Source organism: Topomyia yanbarensis, chromosome 3, assembly GCF_030247195.1.
Source record: "Topomyia yanbarensis strain Yona2022 chromosome 3, ASM3024719v1, whole genome shotgun sequence".
Lineage (NCBI taxonomy): Eukaryota > Metazoa > Arthropoda > Insecta > Diptera > Culicidae > Topomyia > Topomyia yanbarensis.
The window spans coordinates 3,460,573-3,478,297 of record NC_080672.1 but is presented as its reverse complement, the minus strand read 5'-3'; positions in this window follow the sequence as shown (position 1 = coordinate 3,478,297).

Here is a 17,725-nt window from a genome sequence, read left to right as displayed (position 1 = left end):
ACCTCTATAATCGAAATAAAAAAAAAAAAAAGAAAAGATTTTTAGGAATACTTACAACCAATGTATAAATTAGTTTGTAAGTAGTTGTAAGCCTGTTTTATATGTGATTTCTTGTAAGAATGTAATAAAATTTAAAAAAAACGCATATTATATAAGTAGTTACTAAAATGTTTTTCAGTAGGATATTTATTTTTGCTTTTCTCATATAGAAAGGTTATGCTATCACTTCAAAAATTGTCAACCTAATCCCGGCCCGGAGGGCCGAATGTCATATGCCATTCGACTCAGTTCGTCGAGATCGGAAAATATCTGTGTGTGTGTATGTGTGTATGTGGAAAAAATGGCACCTCTGTTCTTAGAGATTGCTGGACCGATTTGCACAAACCTAGTCTTAAATGAAAGGTACAACCTTCCGATCGGCTGTTATTTAATTTTTTGTTGATTGGACTTCTGGTTCCGGAGTTACGGGCTGAAGCGTGCGACCACACAGCAAATTCCCATATAAACTGAAATGAAAAATTCTCAAAGGGGGCAGAAAGGTAAAATTTCAAAATCGAATTTGTATTTTGGATACCAAATGACTTTAAAACGTTTGAAGTAATCTCGAAAAAAAAATTTGACGAAAATGGACTTTTTGACTTTGGCACATTTTTGCCTTTCTCATATAGAAAGGTTATGCAATCGCTCTAAAAATCGTCAACCTAATCCCGAACAAAATTTTTTTTGGCTTGTATAGGCTTAGGTAGGAGTATGCAGTAAGGGGTTGCTACTTTCAAATTATAACTAGTATAAAATTTCTTAACAGATCTTCCTCATTGATTAGGCGCAGGTATCAAGCGATATCTCAGTGTCGACACATGCTATCTCAAAATCGTGGCTGTCGATCCATTGTATGTACCATGTGCAAACCGTACTGAATATGTAATATTCACCATTGTATTGAACATAATGAGCCATGGAATCGTAGTTTGGACAAATGAGAAAGGCACAATTGCACCACTAGGTTGATTAAAACAGGTTTTTACGTTATGAAAACAGGACCATGAACAAAATCATGAGTTTTATATTTATGCTCAATTTCCCTTCAGTAACGCCCGCATAAGGCTTATTTCAGTGGAACCATTTGTCTTTGTTTTGTGAACTTCAGTCACGGTTTCCGCCGTCATTTCTAATGCGATTTTCAGTACGCGAACTAGTTCACAACTTTATGAACATTAATTATAAAACCACAGGTTGACTTATGATGATTTTCATAAATATAGGCCTTAGTTCACAAAATCAAAATATTCTGGATATGTTCTCGTGAACTATTTCACGAAATTCAAAATTTTATTCATGAATCCATTCAATTATCGTGAACCAATTCATGATCTCCAATGAGATATTGGGACGATCCAATATCCGTGCTCGTGAAATAGTTTGCAAAATCAGAAAATATTATTCATGTATTCCTGAACTGGTTCATGATGCTTAGTACTTGATTTACAATCTATTTTGTGTGCTGGTGATATTTAGAAGACATCGCTAATCATTTACAATTTCATACAGCATGATAATGAAATTTTCCCGGGAACTCCTTCACGAAATTTGGAGAATTATTCGCGGAATCATTTTTATTCCATGAACTGTTTTATGAAATGCCAAGCAGCTAGCGGCCATAGTAATAGACACGAGCGTTAGATATAAAAAAAAAACTATTAGGATCACGAACATCGAAATTCGTTTGATAAGGTTCATTGTAATGTCTGGATAGAAAACGAAAACTGCGCTGAGAATCCCAAATAGTGTGCGTGATATAATTCACAGAACAAGATAGGCGACGAGAATTTACGAATACCATTGTAAAACTGCTGATATCATGAACATTAGTCATATTACATTTCGTGTCAAGTGTCGTGGAAGTAAGTTCTAAAATAAAATATTACGATAACAAGAACAAAAATAACTAAAATCATGACTAAGTTTGTCTGCTTTAATAATTGAGATAAACTATCTTTTGTTGAATTCACGATCTATAAATGAAAATATAGTAAATATATTTTTTATTGTAATTAGCATTAACTGTTCCTTTCCCAACGCTTTGAATTTGTTTTAAATGATCATTCACATATAGCATTATTAATGGATTGTTTGATGGAAATATTCGTATATTCAACCCATAAATAAGACGAAAATAGTTTTCATAGAAGTGTCGCTAGTCATAATGGAACTCATAGAAGTGTCGCTAGTCATAATGGAACTCATTCCGTATAGCCATCAATGGGACATAGGAATATTATACCATTCTATTTGACTCCCTTTATAGCAATAATACCTTAAACAAGAGAGCAAAAAAGATTGAGATTTTCTGCATTATTCAACACATAGTTATCTTAAATAACAATGTTCAGTGGGAAACGCATTTTGAAACTTAAATTTCCGGACCATGAAGAGAATCACTCTAAACCGTTTTTCTTTCGAAACATGGGAAAAGAAAAAAAATAGATCTGATGAGTACAAGCCCCCTTAATCTAGGATTTTGATATAATCGTCAGTATAGTTTAGTTAGTGTTTGATAAGCACATTTCAACACTTGTTACCATAGCGATGCTAGGTAGTAACCACATAAATCAAATCAAAGTAGGCTGTAAGAAAAAAGTTTTCACTTGTCTTCCGATTCATTTTTCGTTCAGAAGCCTCAAGATATAGTTACGAAAAACTTGAATAATGCATTGGATGGTGCTCGATTCATCCAAGGAAAAGTGACAGCCGATAGTGGACAAGCAATGATTTTTTCATCTTACCAGGATCTAAGAAGGCTGGCTCTCGCACGATATTGAGTGTCAGATGCCTCCTTTGATACAGTAGCTGAGCTCTACAGGCAGTTGTTTCGTGTCCAAGCAAGTATTGGAACCTGTCACACAAACACTATCCCGATGGTTTATGTCTTAACGGGACCTTCTCCTGGATTCGGCGGAACATCAAGCAATATTTGAGATTTTTTTGTGGAAAAATAAAAAAACATACGGACTTTTGCTATTGATTTTTATTCGTTAATTATCGATAATTAGAAAATGATCTTTTTTCGAAAATCCAAAATGGCGCCACTGCGCACGAAACATCGTCCTACTTTGATAAGTGCAGGGCCTCTCGTAGTTACTTGAAATGAGAAATGGATATAATGTATTAAATAGATGAAATTTCCTATGACTTACTGTTATTTCAATAAATTTTGATGAAAAAAAAAATTTTATCGACATTCAAGAAAAAAGTCAAATTTGTCAAATTTCACTTTCATTTTCAACCGTCTATAAAACATTTAACATCTAACGTCTATAAAGACCAACAAGACCGAGGCTCTTGTTGGTCTTTATAGACGTTAGATGTTAAATGTTGGCGCGAAAATTTGCGGAAGTATCTAACCAGATTGAATTAGTATTGGCCCCCGTGATGATCCTGACGAACTTTCAAAAAATGATACACGCCTTTCATAATAACCGAGACCAAGCATTTGAAGCGGCGTTAAACCTCTGAGGGTCCGCGGGATTAGGTGGCCGCTGATGCGCCGTCGGTCTCTCGTATCTCAGGTATTACTCAAACATAAGGGCTATGAATTAGTCGAAGTTCGTAGCGATGTCGGACAACACTGAACTTGAAGAGATTATTATTCTACATTTAAAAAGAAATTGTCAAAAAACCAACGCTCATATCAAAATTGATCATCCTTTTAAATCTTATTTTTAGTTCTAACCGCTCTAATTACAATTCGTTTTAATCCATTTAGCCTAATGGATTGTCACAATTTGTCGTACTCCCTTAACACCCCCCCCTCCCCTAATCACGTTACGTAATTTATGGTTGGTCCCTAATATGGTAAACTAAATAACACTTTCGAGGATATCTGATCTGGACTTTTGCTGCTCATGTGTTTCTCTGAATATTCCTTTGTCAATCCGACGTTTGCTAATATTAGTATTAGTATACTAGAAATATTTAAATAGAAGCTCTTAATTCTTTCCGCAATGCATAAAAGATTAAAAAGGACTTGTACGTTTAACAAGTTTTCTGATCAGAATGGTTTAAGACCAGACGGGGCCTATGGACACTATTGAATTTCCGTTGATGAACAGATGTACACGAATATGTCGAGTTACATTCGATGAAAATGAAATCACAGAGATCTTTAATTTTAGCATATAATGTGTTCACCCAAGGTTTCTACAAAGAAACCTATTGATAAGATAACAAATCATTTGAAGGCCAAACCTATCTTTGTGTTATATTTCTTTCAACTACATTCACGTAATGTATTCCACAGTTAGAAGAATTTAGGCAGAATTAACACACCGAAATCTGACCTTCATAGCTACATGGCGTTGTTTGAGAAGTGACAGTACCTTGGACAAGAAGAGGAGTAGATGAAGTTGAAGCGGAATAGTCAATTAAAACATTTTTGCAATCCAAGATGGCTTCCATTTGAGTAGCATTCGCGATAGCCCTAACAATATGGGTATTGTAAGAACGGGCTTGGTAAGTAGATGATGAAAATGAATGTTTTGCGCCATTTTGAAATCCAAGATAGCTACTTTCGATTCAGCAATATTCTCTATAACTGGGTGATATAAGAATTTTTGTAACGGAGTTGACAAGTACGGTAAAGACCCGTTTTATCAGCCCCTTGGTGTATTTTAGGTTGACAAAATGGGAGCAATATCGGGATATATTTTTTATTTCTCTTTAATAAACCGATAGTGCTAAAATATTCTTCATTGGTCCCTAGACATAGTCTCATAACCATTTCTGATTTTTTAATATGCATTTCAAAAATGTTTTTTCTTTATTTTCGCATTTTTCGTAATCTTAAAATAAGAAAAATTTGCTCAAGAAAGGTATTGGTCGAATTCAGCTAGGTTCATTGCTAGAGCCCATCTTATAATATATTACAATACAATATACTTACATATATTACACGCTACAATATACTTACAATATATTTCATTAAGAGGCTGACAAAATCGGATCAAAAGGCTGACTGAAATGGGGGCAGCCAAATCGGAGACTGATATTATCTGATCTTCACTCTACATGTTGGAAATTTATGCTTGGCGCCATCTTGCAATCCAAGATGGCGAGTTTCGGTCGAGAAATAGTCGCGATAATCTGAACATTAGAGGAAGATCCTTCCGAGTTACAGGAAGTAAATAATTCTTCACGAAAAAATATACAATGAAAAAAATGTTGTGTCATGTTTCCCAAAAACAAAAATTTAAAATTGCAAAAAATCCATTTTTTTAATTTTTTATATTTTTTCAACAAAAACCTAAAGCTAAAAGAAGTATTTTGATTGTGATTGCATGATGGAGAACTTATTGATAAAAAAGTTTTACTAACAATAACTTTACACATGTTTTGAAATGTCATACTAATTGACGTACAAAACTGTAATTTTATTACAGAATATAATTCTAAGTATCTTTTTAATTCGAAATGCATTTGATAAAAATCTTTGAAATTTTGCTCCAACAAAAACAATTAATTCGTGTAATTATGCCCTTTTTATAAGTTATTCGCGTTACTCTATAATAAAATATCAAAAATCCAATGTTTATCGCTTCAAAGACGTCAAAGAAACTTTTTCAGTGTACTTAGCGTCAGCCCGGTGCATTGGTCAAGTGCTGTGGTTCTGAAGAGACGAAGTCAAAACGCAAACACCTGGACTAATAAAAAGTTTAAAAAATGTGATTTTTTGACAATTTAAATTTTTGAAATTAATGAACGTAGAAACGTCTACGCCCCACAGTGGCGGATCTTCAAACAAAAGTCGAACAAAACCTCAAATGTTGCCTAATTTGGCTGAAAATCACAATTTTAGCTAATTTTGAGGTGCTGAACTCATTTTTGATGTCAAAAGTCGTAAAATATTAAATGCATTTTTCCATACAGTGTCATTGCACCTTTCTTATATTGATGTCATTTTTTACGTATTCCATTGATTGTAGGGCGAGAAATTGACGAATTAGTGAGGCACCTTGCTTAGTATGGCGAAAATAGGCACTACACCCTACTTTTACTTAATTGACATATTTTTTCTAGAGCTGTCCTACTGGAGCTGTAGAGCTGGGTTCTAAGAAGGGCTCCCCGTCAGAATCACTCAAAACAATTGTTGATTAGACGGGAAATGTCACCCACTAAAATACTGCTTAAGGCCAATTGCAGCGGGTTGTGATTCTGTTTGTGATATTGAATGTACGGTTGAGATATGCGGGCACATGGGACTTTTCGATCGCGTGGGAATGAGCGTTTATTTATGTGCGTCTGAAACCGCGGTAATAAGATTATAAGTGCTGCAGCGTTCGCTAAATCATCGCAGCGTTTTTGTGTTTGCGAAATCTTGGGCTTAGTTATTTGCGATTGCATGTTCGTCTTTGTGTATCATCGCGAAGAGCTCGAGCGTTTGAATGTTAACGTTTTCGATCGAGTGGGCGATTGCACGTCGCGTGTATATAATCTTGCGTGCATAAATTCGATATTATAACCTTGTGTCCATTTGCATATTCGCGTGTGTTCTTGGATGATCGCGCGAAAGGTGCATCTGATACTTAATTTTCAGTGTACGGTTCAGAAGCTGGTAAAGAGTGTGTTCCCCGTATCACTAATTTCAATTTTTTTTTCTAAGTGGCCCAACAGAAGGCATGAAGCTAGGCTGCTAGGGCCGACAGTTGCTACTTCCGGACGTAACCGATTCATGGTCACCGGGCTGTTATCTTGTTTATGAGATAGCAGGCGCAAGTGTGCGCGGATGATCGCAAAGAGCTCGAGCGTTTGTATGTTAACGTGTTTGTCGCGTGTGCTAGCGTGTATGTAACTTCGCGTGCATAAATTCGATTTTATAACCGTATAGCTATTCGCATATTCACGTATATTCTTGAATGATTGTGCACGGATCGTGAAATTGATACTTAATTTTTAATGTATGGTTCAGTTGTTAGAATAGAATTAGTTGCCCCATATTACTAGTGTTTTGATCAATCAATCGCAGTGAATCGACAACAGTATTTCGTAGGTTCATAACAACCTGGTTCTTTACAGCATCTATAATCAACTGGTGTGTGAGTCAAGGTTAAGTCCGGTGTTCGTTGACAATCACTTTGTTGACAAAAAGCTTCATTTGACAGTGAGATTCACCTGAATTTAATGAATGTGGTATCGCGATTCACCACTTTATTTACAGGGTTATCGGTGAAATTATCGAAAAAGTACAAAACAGTGCTGCCGAAACGTTTATTTCGCGTCTCACCATACAGGATCTGGTGAATAAAATATTCAACATTCTTGCATTTCGTTTTTTTTTTTAATATTATAAAAAGTCAAGTAAGGTAAGGCAAGGACATTATTTAAGCGAAAATGTCTATATAAATATGAAATTTTTCACAAAAAAATACGAAAGGGGGGGTTAGGTCTGACGAGAAAGGTCTATTCTCTGCACAGTGGCCTTAGCAACAGCATAGTTTGCAAGTCGCTCTCGTTCCTTCACTCGTCAACAAATCGTAAATCTCGCTATTCGAATCGATTTATGGGCCCACCACCCAAAATAATCACGCACTAGATCAGTGTACGTTCTTTTGTAGATAAAGACTAAACAGGAACTCGAAAATCAGAGAATAATTATGTCGTCACATAACATATAATGCGAGCTAATTAGAATTTAACTTACGAAATATTCTCAAAAAATCATGATTTCCGTTATTTTTCGTTTATTTTAAATACTTTGTAATCCAATACAAAATTGTTAGAAATATTTTCGATCAAATGATTAAAACATTCCTTTCATTACGACAGGAGTTATGATCACTAAACTAATAATACTACCTTGCTCGCCGATATTTTGAAACGGTGTTCTTTTAATATAGGTTCGATCAGTAGCGAAATATGTCCCCATCAAGTAAGCCTTTGCGGTAAAGTTAGTTTCCAGTTCGTATCTTGCGAGTATTAAATTACACGCTGCAAAGGCATGTATAGAAAATCTAACAGCACTCATAGCTAAACAAACTACTATCGGTATCACAACTCTAGTTAAAGAGCAATACTCGTTTGCTTCATTCTCCACAGCGAGAGTGGTTAGAGCTTGTAGATTCTTTGCGATTAACATATACGAAGCCAAACAAAACTTACAGCTAAATGTAAACGGCACAGAACAAGGGTGAGCATTTAGCTTTTCCAAAATATTTCACTCTATGGTGAATGTGAGTAAAATTTGGTAATTCTCCACCCAAACCTGAATTGTTACCCTGACGGGCTGCAGAGTGAATGCAAAAGACCATACTTATCTCTTTTTCTCATTGGGTAATAAAAAGCGATGAAAGTGTTCCAAAACGAGCAATCACATACGAAATTTCGGATTGTTTCAGAGAATGTTTATTAAGACCACTCGTCAGATCAAATATTAACCAAACATAATAACTCTAACTGTGTGGATGTGTTAGAAGTTTGACTCAACGTGCTGTCGATTGTTTGTGCCCTTCAATTTCTTCTAATTTTTTGTGAATAAATAATCTTATCTCGAAATATTTTTTTTCTTGAACTATAAACATTACGGATCGCAGAAGCGCGAGTAAGGGTGCTATAACCCTAGCTCATTAACCAGAGCAGGGCTAAATACTTCTGTCCCATCCCAGAAACCTAGCACCAAAGGAGAGACATTAACCCTTTTAGCAAAGTCACTCCCAACGATTTATCAAATCCCCATCAAATTGCAACGGTCGGTACGGTTGTCCACGTTTGTTCCTTATTCAAGGTTCAAAATAATCCGTTGATTAAATTATTCATGAATGAATAATTTGATTGCCGTATAATTTTGAATCGTCTTTATTTTGTACGATGCACAGTTGACCTGGCCGCTTTAATGCTTGTGTCATATTCAATATGTGCCACAATCAATAATAATGACAAGAAAAAATGTGGACGAACGTCTGCAATTTTCTAGGATCCCTACATGTATTGGCTGTGTATGTATAGACTAGACTAGAACTATAACCTTTCGGATCGCAGAACAAAACAATGTATTATTAAAGAAATTTATTATAAACTTTTCTAAAAACACATTTTTACTAGTAACACAAAGCAACCCATATTCAGAAACATAGTGGAATGTGTGCCTTCACTTCAGTTGAACTACCAGCAGCTATCCCGCTGTGATCGCAAACCGTATACACCACCGAATGAAAGAAGAAAATAAAGGAAAATTTAATTTGCAGTTAAAAAAGAAATCAAGTGACTATAGAAGCAGCCAACTTCAGCTTCAGAGCCCCCCAACAAACAGTCGTCGACGACGATGCCACGGGGAAAAGCTTTATAAAAACGGATTTCTTTTCTCCCACCTTCCTTCCCGACTATACTCCGCATTACGTACTCCGTTCACAACACAGACAATTAGATCAGCTTTAAAATGGTTTTTCATTTAGCCCATCCCTTCCAACAACAACAACAACAACAACAACAGCAACAACAACTGTTCCGACCTGCGTACCACCCGACGACGGTCGAAACTAGATCTGCCACAAACAGTAGTCTAAATTGTTCCGAACTTCACACCCCCCGTGGACATTGTTTGCGAACTCGCGGAAATGGCCAGAGCAAACAAAAACTTTCACCGTCGAACTGTCCAAATCTAGCCAGTCGGAAGTAATTGCTGGATGTGCTTCTACTTTCGTGGTGAGGTTCTATTTGCTTTTCTTTTTAGTGCAAGCTACTTCCTCGTTTTCATTAAATCCAGTGTAGCTATTGCTGCTGAAAGCGGCAGTCCTTTCGTTTTTTTTTCTGCCGTGACCTGACCCACCCATGGCTTTGGTTAGATTGACGCGTCTTTCTCTGTATACGACTTTTTACAACTCTTTTCTGTTCGGTTAAGCGTAAGCGAATATACACAAATAACATTCAAATATTCAAGCTACTTTAGTAAAAGTTGACGTGAGATTTCTATGTATTACATTAACATCCTAATTTTACGCTTGAAGTCTTCATCCGGATTTCAACTACGAATTAAACTGGCTCCTGCTCATGAAGTCTTCGGCTGACTTTTGAAACAATAGATGTTTACAAAACAAAATCCACCCTTCCGGTTTTTCACCTTCCGTCGCTCATTTATCAAACGCTTTGTTCAAATACCGCTTTATTACATGTTCGATCGTTTTATAGCTGTACCTGCCACCACAGCTTATTCCAGCTCACCAAATGTGTACATTCAATCGTGCCAGGAAGCTTCCTCGTTCAGAATAGGATTTCGAAGGATTAAGCAACCTCAAAACAATACCATCATTTAACACCCACACGCGAGCAGTCGAAATCACCGCACCAATCACAATAAAAACTGAAAATCGCTTAATCCGCTTCATCCGGTCATCTCCAGGGATCATTCGTATTTCGTTCAACTGAAATAAAAAAAAACAGTGATAATTTTAATCGGTTTATCACCATTATTTCCAAGTCCATTACCATATAATCACGCAAAGCACATAAAACGAAAGCACGCGTGTGGTTCAACTGCACTGACAAACACCAATGCAATAATGTTAATAACTGATGTAATCTACTTTTCGTGTGTTTGTCTCTCGATTGTTTGTTTCAGGTTCCAGGGGGCGTGCGTGATAAAAACATCTGTCAACCGAACGTCCGGCGGCCTACTATGTGATTCGCGAAAGGGATGCATGCTGTCGCGCCGAGCTGTGATGTTGTAAACATTAATTATTGATAGGCTTTTAGCACCAGCGCCTCCCGAGATCCAATCAACAATTTACAGCGTCCACTAAGAGCACACGGCAACCCCGTGCTTCGGCTGCCGAGAATATCAATTACGGGTAAGTGAATTTTCACTAAATCTATAATTAATTATTATTAATGTGTTCATAAATTTATAATGATTGCCAACGTTGTCCAGAACGATAACGATGGCACGAAACTGTCCTCAAATGGAGCGTAGTTCTGACGATGTGACCACTAGAATCCATACATGCGGCTGAATTTAATAGCCAGAAGCGGTCCATAAACCTTGCGTAGACTCCCACCAAACCGTGCCATATGGTCACCTGACGGTGCACACATACATATATTACAATTCATTCACCCTTTTGTGGCTTTTGATTAATTTTTATTTTTGCAATAAATTTTGGTACCAACCCTGCTATCGCTAGGCAGTACTAAAAATGCACCCAAAATGAAACAACGACAACAACCTGTTTCGGAATCAGTGAAACAGCAAAAACATAGCTGGCCATGCTACCGGGTGCAAGCCTACAGCACGTGAAATCAATGAAAAAACTTCCAATATTGGTTCCACCCTCCCCCCCCCCCATTCACCGCTAATAGGAAACGTCCGCCCCGAGTCATAAATATTGAACGAACGCAATGATCAGTTTTCGAACTTTTTATGTTCCGCACACAAACCCACCTGTTATAAATTTGAGAATGTTTTAAAACTTGACAACCTGATTATGTCAGTTTGAAATTGGGGCCAGCGCAATTGCTGATTGTATCGGTACTTTGTTAGCAAACACCAGTCCTCGGCGGACACGTGTAGGTCTTGTTTCGAACACAAGGTCAATGCTTACCGGTTCATTGGAGTTGTTGGCATTAGTTGGAACATAACTTTAACATTTAAGTAGCTTGGTTGTTATAAGTATAACTCTTTCTACTTATAACAACCAAGCTACTTAAATGCTATAACCCTTGCGTTTAAAAATTCAGCTCAGGGTGGAAAGTAATCTAATTTAGTTCTCATTCACATCAGCATGTTTCGGCATGACAACACTGGCTCTTAATGGCCGTTCACTTTTTTCTGTATTTTTTGTTTGTTTTAGTTGTAGTAAATGATTATATAGGTTTAATTGGATATCTTTTAGTTGCGTGTTTGTAAATAATGATTGTGTAGAGTCGAAGTAGGCCACGCTTCTTTTCTCGCTGTCAAAAATGCACTGATTTTGCACACGCAGTGGGACTACAGCAGTGATAGAAGGAGCAGTTTTTTGACAACGTGTGCGGATGGTAGTGACAGTTTCAAACTGCGGCAGGTTTTTTTTGTTTTTTAATTGTTGAATAATCTAACCAACTAAATATACGAAAGTGAGTGAGAATGACGATTATTTGTTCTGTCACCTAGGACCGCTGTTAAATCAACTAACTACACAACCATGATAAGGCGACATTGATCTCTATTTATGATCTGATTTATGCAGGCCCGACGAGAGGGGGGGTCAGGGGGCGGCAACTACCATGGGGCCCGGGTCTGTTTTGGGGGCCCGCGTTTTTAACTGAATTTAATTTATTATAATTTAATTGTTGAAGTTTATTGTTTCTGTTGACACTGCAAATATACCACAATCAACTACGTTCCAATCGTTCCAATGGTTTTCTGAAGTACGTGAACGTAACCCAATTAGATTCATTTAACACTGCAATTGAACCTTTCTGGTTTCATTTGTCGCAATTGTTTTTCAAAGTGTTCGTAAAATAAGTTTGTATACGCATAGTACAGTATGAAGTTGTATACAATTTTACACATTCTTATCTAACTGTTACTAATAAAAGTTGGATATTTTCGAAATGGGGTTGACGAGTAGATGACGAAAATCAATGCATGAAACCATTTTTAAAACCAAGATGGCGAATTCCAGTTAAGATATCTCTATAACCTAAAATATTGAAATTTTCGAAATAAGACAATCATAGAATAGATATAGGTAGACACTATCTTGGTCTTCAAAAAGGCATCGCTAATCTACTCGTAAAACCCGTTTAAAAATACCCTCACAATTTATACAGAAATTGTTTGAAATAGCTCCAAGCTACTATTTCTATCATCTACTCGTCAAGTCTGTTTCAAAAATTCCCAAACTGTTGAGGTTATCGAGATTATTGTTCAATCGGAAGTCTCCATATTAGATTTCAAAAAGGTACCAGATATTCATTTTCACCATGTACTTGTCAAGCCCGTTCCGGAAATACCCATATTGTTAACGTTATCGATAATGTTGCTCAACCAACGAATTTTAATAAGAATGTGAAGCAAACTTTTTTTACGATCTAAATCCCAAAAAACGAACACTTTTTTACGAACTAATTCCATGCACTGCTTTTATCGCTCATATGAGTAAATGCGCCCCCCCCCCATTTTCGCACGAAAAGTTATTGGCACTCACACAACTTCTCCGGATAAATACAATGTGTGATTTCTCCAGATAAATAAAACAGCCGGAGAATGAAATGATGAGTTTATCTCGCTGCTTTCCTGTCGTTATTCCAAAACACGAAAAAAAAAACAAGTCTTTCATATTTCTTTGCCGCTTTTCTTTGTAATTAAGTGTATTTTTTTAAGTTTTTATTGATTTCCACGAAATTAAAATTTTATCACCTTCTCCGGTGAGAAGAAAAAAGTCAAATAAATTTTATCCGGAAAATCATTCTCACGCTATTTGTGGAGACGGAGAATTTGGCGACTCATCTTATCTCGGTAAAGTTGGACCTCGGATAAGCTTCTTCTCGCGTGAGTGAAAGAGAATTACAATGCCTAACTAATTCAATTTACGAACGCTTGGCTTGGTTCGTAAATGGAGGTTCCAGTTTACACATTTGATGCAGAAAAATATGGGAATTTAACTAGTTACTTCTTCTTCCCATTAGTTTCCACCAAAAGTTGAAACTCTTTCTCTCACAACTCTCTGTCGCAATCTTTTTAAGAGCAGACTTCGCTGTTGGATCCCAGTCATCGCATTCGTAATGTTTTCTCTCTGAATGTCAGCGCCAATGTAACTACTGATTCCAAAACCGATTTTACCATGTTCAGAAACCGATAAAGAAAATTCGTTCAGGTCATAGTGACAACTGCAATAGCTGCATCTAGTACCTCAAAATCAACAGCATGTACCAACAACAAGAGTCACGGCAGCATCAGTGGTGCAAAATTTCACATTCAGTTTCCCTATTTCTGATTAATTTGCTGAAACCAATATTCAGTTTCAACGCTTCCCTCATTCATTCACTTTCAAATTGACTGAAATTTTATGCAGAATCGAATGGTTGAGTGCAGAGGAAATATAAATTCACTCACCAACCAAAGCATTCATTTGTTATTATGAGGACAGTTTGAAGGCAGAAGTTCTATAACATTTTCGAGCATAACTGAACTGCGTAATCTATATCTGGTGCACTTTTGCATGATAATGTCTCTCAGAGCTAGCATAGAAACAAGATTCAATTTGCTCCTGAAACCGAACATATGCGAACATGAAAGCGTTGTACCGGAAAAGCGAAAGACGAGATAAACAAACCAAACATTTGATTCATCACGGCGGTCATGAATTGAATTTTGTTTCTCTTTCAAGCTCACGCAGGGATGTCAATTTTTGTAAGCTATGATTCTGGGTAGCATTAACGATGATAGCATTAACGTGCGTCAAGGGAGCATGAACGATGGCGATATGGACTGTATGGCAACGCCGCAAAAAGGTTTCCAATTGCAATGGCAAGTTGGACGCTAGTCATTCTGATGGCCAGCCACAAATATTCCTTTATCAATTTTTATTTTTTCCATCTATTACATGTTTGAAATACTGACGACTCTGTTAAGCTAACGCATTGAATCTTGGCAAATAAACAATTTTCATAAAAAATAGTTTAATTGAAACGGTAACATCCGTATAATTTCTCTAATCGATATTGAAATAAGAAGTCATATATGTGTAGGTCCCGTTACTACTTAAAACCCCGGGGCCCGGCGCGACTCTCGACGGCTCTGGATTTATGTAGGTTTAGAATAATATTGAATGGCTTGAAGAAGCGTTTTTCCTACTGGTTCTCGCCAATAGGGTTTCGTAGTGTGCTGCAGTCTGTTCGCAGAACTGCACCATAGTAATCTGCTTTTCATACGTACATTGCGTGGGCTGAGTCCCTTGATCCAAGGCCATGGTGAAAGGAAAAAGGAGAGTGAATTGCTCATTTCATTTCGCCATATTGACACATGCCTCTTCTAGTAGTGGTTAGACGTACCACAATTGTGTTAACATCGTTACACACTGGACTTGGACGAGTTAATGCTGCGTGTTCAAAGTTGATACAAAATTATGTTTTCTACATCAGTTTTATAACTAAACAATTTCAGCACCATAGCACCAAGAGATTTTTGTAACCTACAGTCCTCATTTTCTTTTCAAACCACTATCCTATCCAGTTCACCTCACGAAAAAGGGTCGAACCTTGCAGCCTTTCTAATCTCTGCTATGTAGACCTGAGGTGAAAATAATCACCTGTTGGTTATGTTATCTCACAATTCTCGGCACAGAAATAAGAAAAACGAATCTCTATTTTGTGTATTACGGTCCTTCTATCATGCGCCTGCAGTGACCTACATAACCGTTTCTCGATTTTATTTTTTAGGTGAGCCTAGTGTCTTTAAAACAACTGTAACAGGAAAATTTTGAAAAAGAACTTGCACAAACTTTCAGGTCTATGGGAAAAATACATTCGAATTTCCACTGCATTCATCTTCTGATACATCTCATGCAAGCAATCGCTGTGTTTGTCTCACGAAGTGAACGCCAGGAAGCTTGCCGCAAAGCCCATTCGCGAAAGCAGCTGTGCGGCACTCAATTGACTCCCGTTCATTCTAAGTCGAAGAGCCTCTCATTATCTTAATATTTTCTAAGAATGATATTTGGATGTGAGTGAATCAGATTGGAATATTATTGTTTTGGTTTGCGAGCCACTCGATGAGTCTAATCTTGATTCAATCATCATATTCAATCGTTCAATCGGTTCTCTATCCTTTTTTTGGTTTATTTGTGGCTTTAACCATTTTAGGTCATTTGCCAGGATCTCTATCCATTGTAGAGGTAATACATAGAAAGATTTATGGTTAGAAGTGCAAAGGTAAAATAGCTCAAAAGGTAGGATTTTTAATTTTTACATACGCAAGCTTAACGTTTAACGGCTAGCGTGACCTACCAGTTACTGACTTTATTTCTTCTGTATCATGTTGAAGTATTTTTTACCATTTGTGTTTTTATTAATCTACCTGTCTTTTGTACAGTTAAAATATTATCGTTGCAGTTGAAAACTAGAAAATCCAACCAGCGACAATTTTTTTTCTTTCTTGTTCAATTACAGAATCTTGGGAACACTGTTCGTTTGTTTACGTACTGTCTAATTGTTGTACCGAAAATATAAAACATTTATCATATTCATGTTTATCGTAAAGTGTATATATGCCGTGAACTGCTGCCACAAACAATCTCTACACTGAAAAAACTTTACACGTTAACATCATGTGAAAATCTATTGAATTATTTCAATCCACAAACACATGAAATGCACATGGTTTCCATTTGAATATCCATTTGAATGCGGGAAATATGGTTTTCAAATGAAATTCATGCGAACATGGTGTGAAAAGCTTATCAACATCATAGGAAATGCCATTGACTAAATTTTCCAAATGAATTATACGTGAATATCACTTTATTTTGCTTATAGATTTCATTAGCAGAAAAATCGGTAAAATCAATCGTTTTACATGTGGAAATGCACTACCTGTTTTTCTTGCGGAAATCATGTGCAAAGTTCATACTTTACGACTCAATAGCATTTCAATGAACATTCAATGGAATTAATTTTAATTTATTTGGAACACCACATGAAATGCTTTTAAATGTATTTGCATGTGAAATTCAAAGGGAAATCATTTCTTTTACTTTTTAACATGAGAACGCACATGAAAGTGATGGTTTTATCGTGTCGATTATTTTCAGTGTACGACCGATCAAAAAGCACACTGCTGTTGGAATCAACAGAAAACTCGCAAAATAAAGCTGACATTCGCCTACTGTGTTATTATTTCGACGAGTGAGAAATTCCATTCAGATCTCCCACTGCACAGTCGTCCAGAATACGAATTTAGCAGGAATTTTAACTTTTTGCCAAAATTAAATGACTTAGCCTTACAACATGTTTGGCAAAGCTGTTGTACCTTGCAAGGCTCTTCTTTTTGTTTAAACCGATGCTAGGGTGGTTCTAAATTTAGCAATATTTAAAATAGAACTTTTTAACGGTTTGAGATAGAGCTTTACTGCCTTCGATGAAGTTGTAGAGCAACACATTTTACACAAATTTGCTGAAGACATGAAAGCTCTAGCCTTTATATTTTCCATTACAGGAGAAATTCAAATGTAAGCTTTAGCGTGTTCCTTAAAAAACGGTTTTATTTATATAACTTTTGAACTTACAACTACTTAACCTTTTTCGTTTTTAAAGTTATAAGAACTTTTATATAAAAAATATAACTTTTTCAAATAGAATTATCTCCGATTCGGGCACTGAACATTGAATACTGTTGCTTTCATATGAAAAAGCATGCTTTGTAGTTATATATCAACAAAAATGGCAAATACGATATTTTTTTATATCTTGCAATATTTACTTAAAAATAGTTTGTTTTTAGTAAAAAGTATATATAACTTTCTAACGAGCGAAGCTAGAGGTTCAATATATTAAGACAAATTATTCTCCTTCAAAATATCTGAAAGTATTTCTAAAGTGATCTTAATAATAAAAATTAAAACTGCATAAGTTATACAAAGAAAACCATTTTTTAATAAACACCCTAATTTTTTTTGGTAAATTTCTTGTAAAATGAAAAGTACACGACATAGAGTTTCAGTGTCTTCAACAAAGTTTTTTTAAAATTTCATTTTCTTCAATTTTC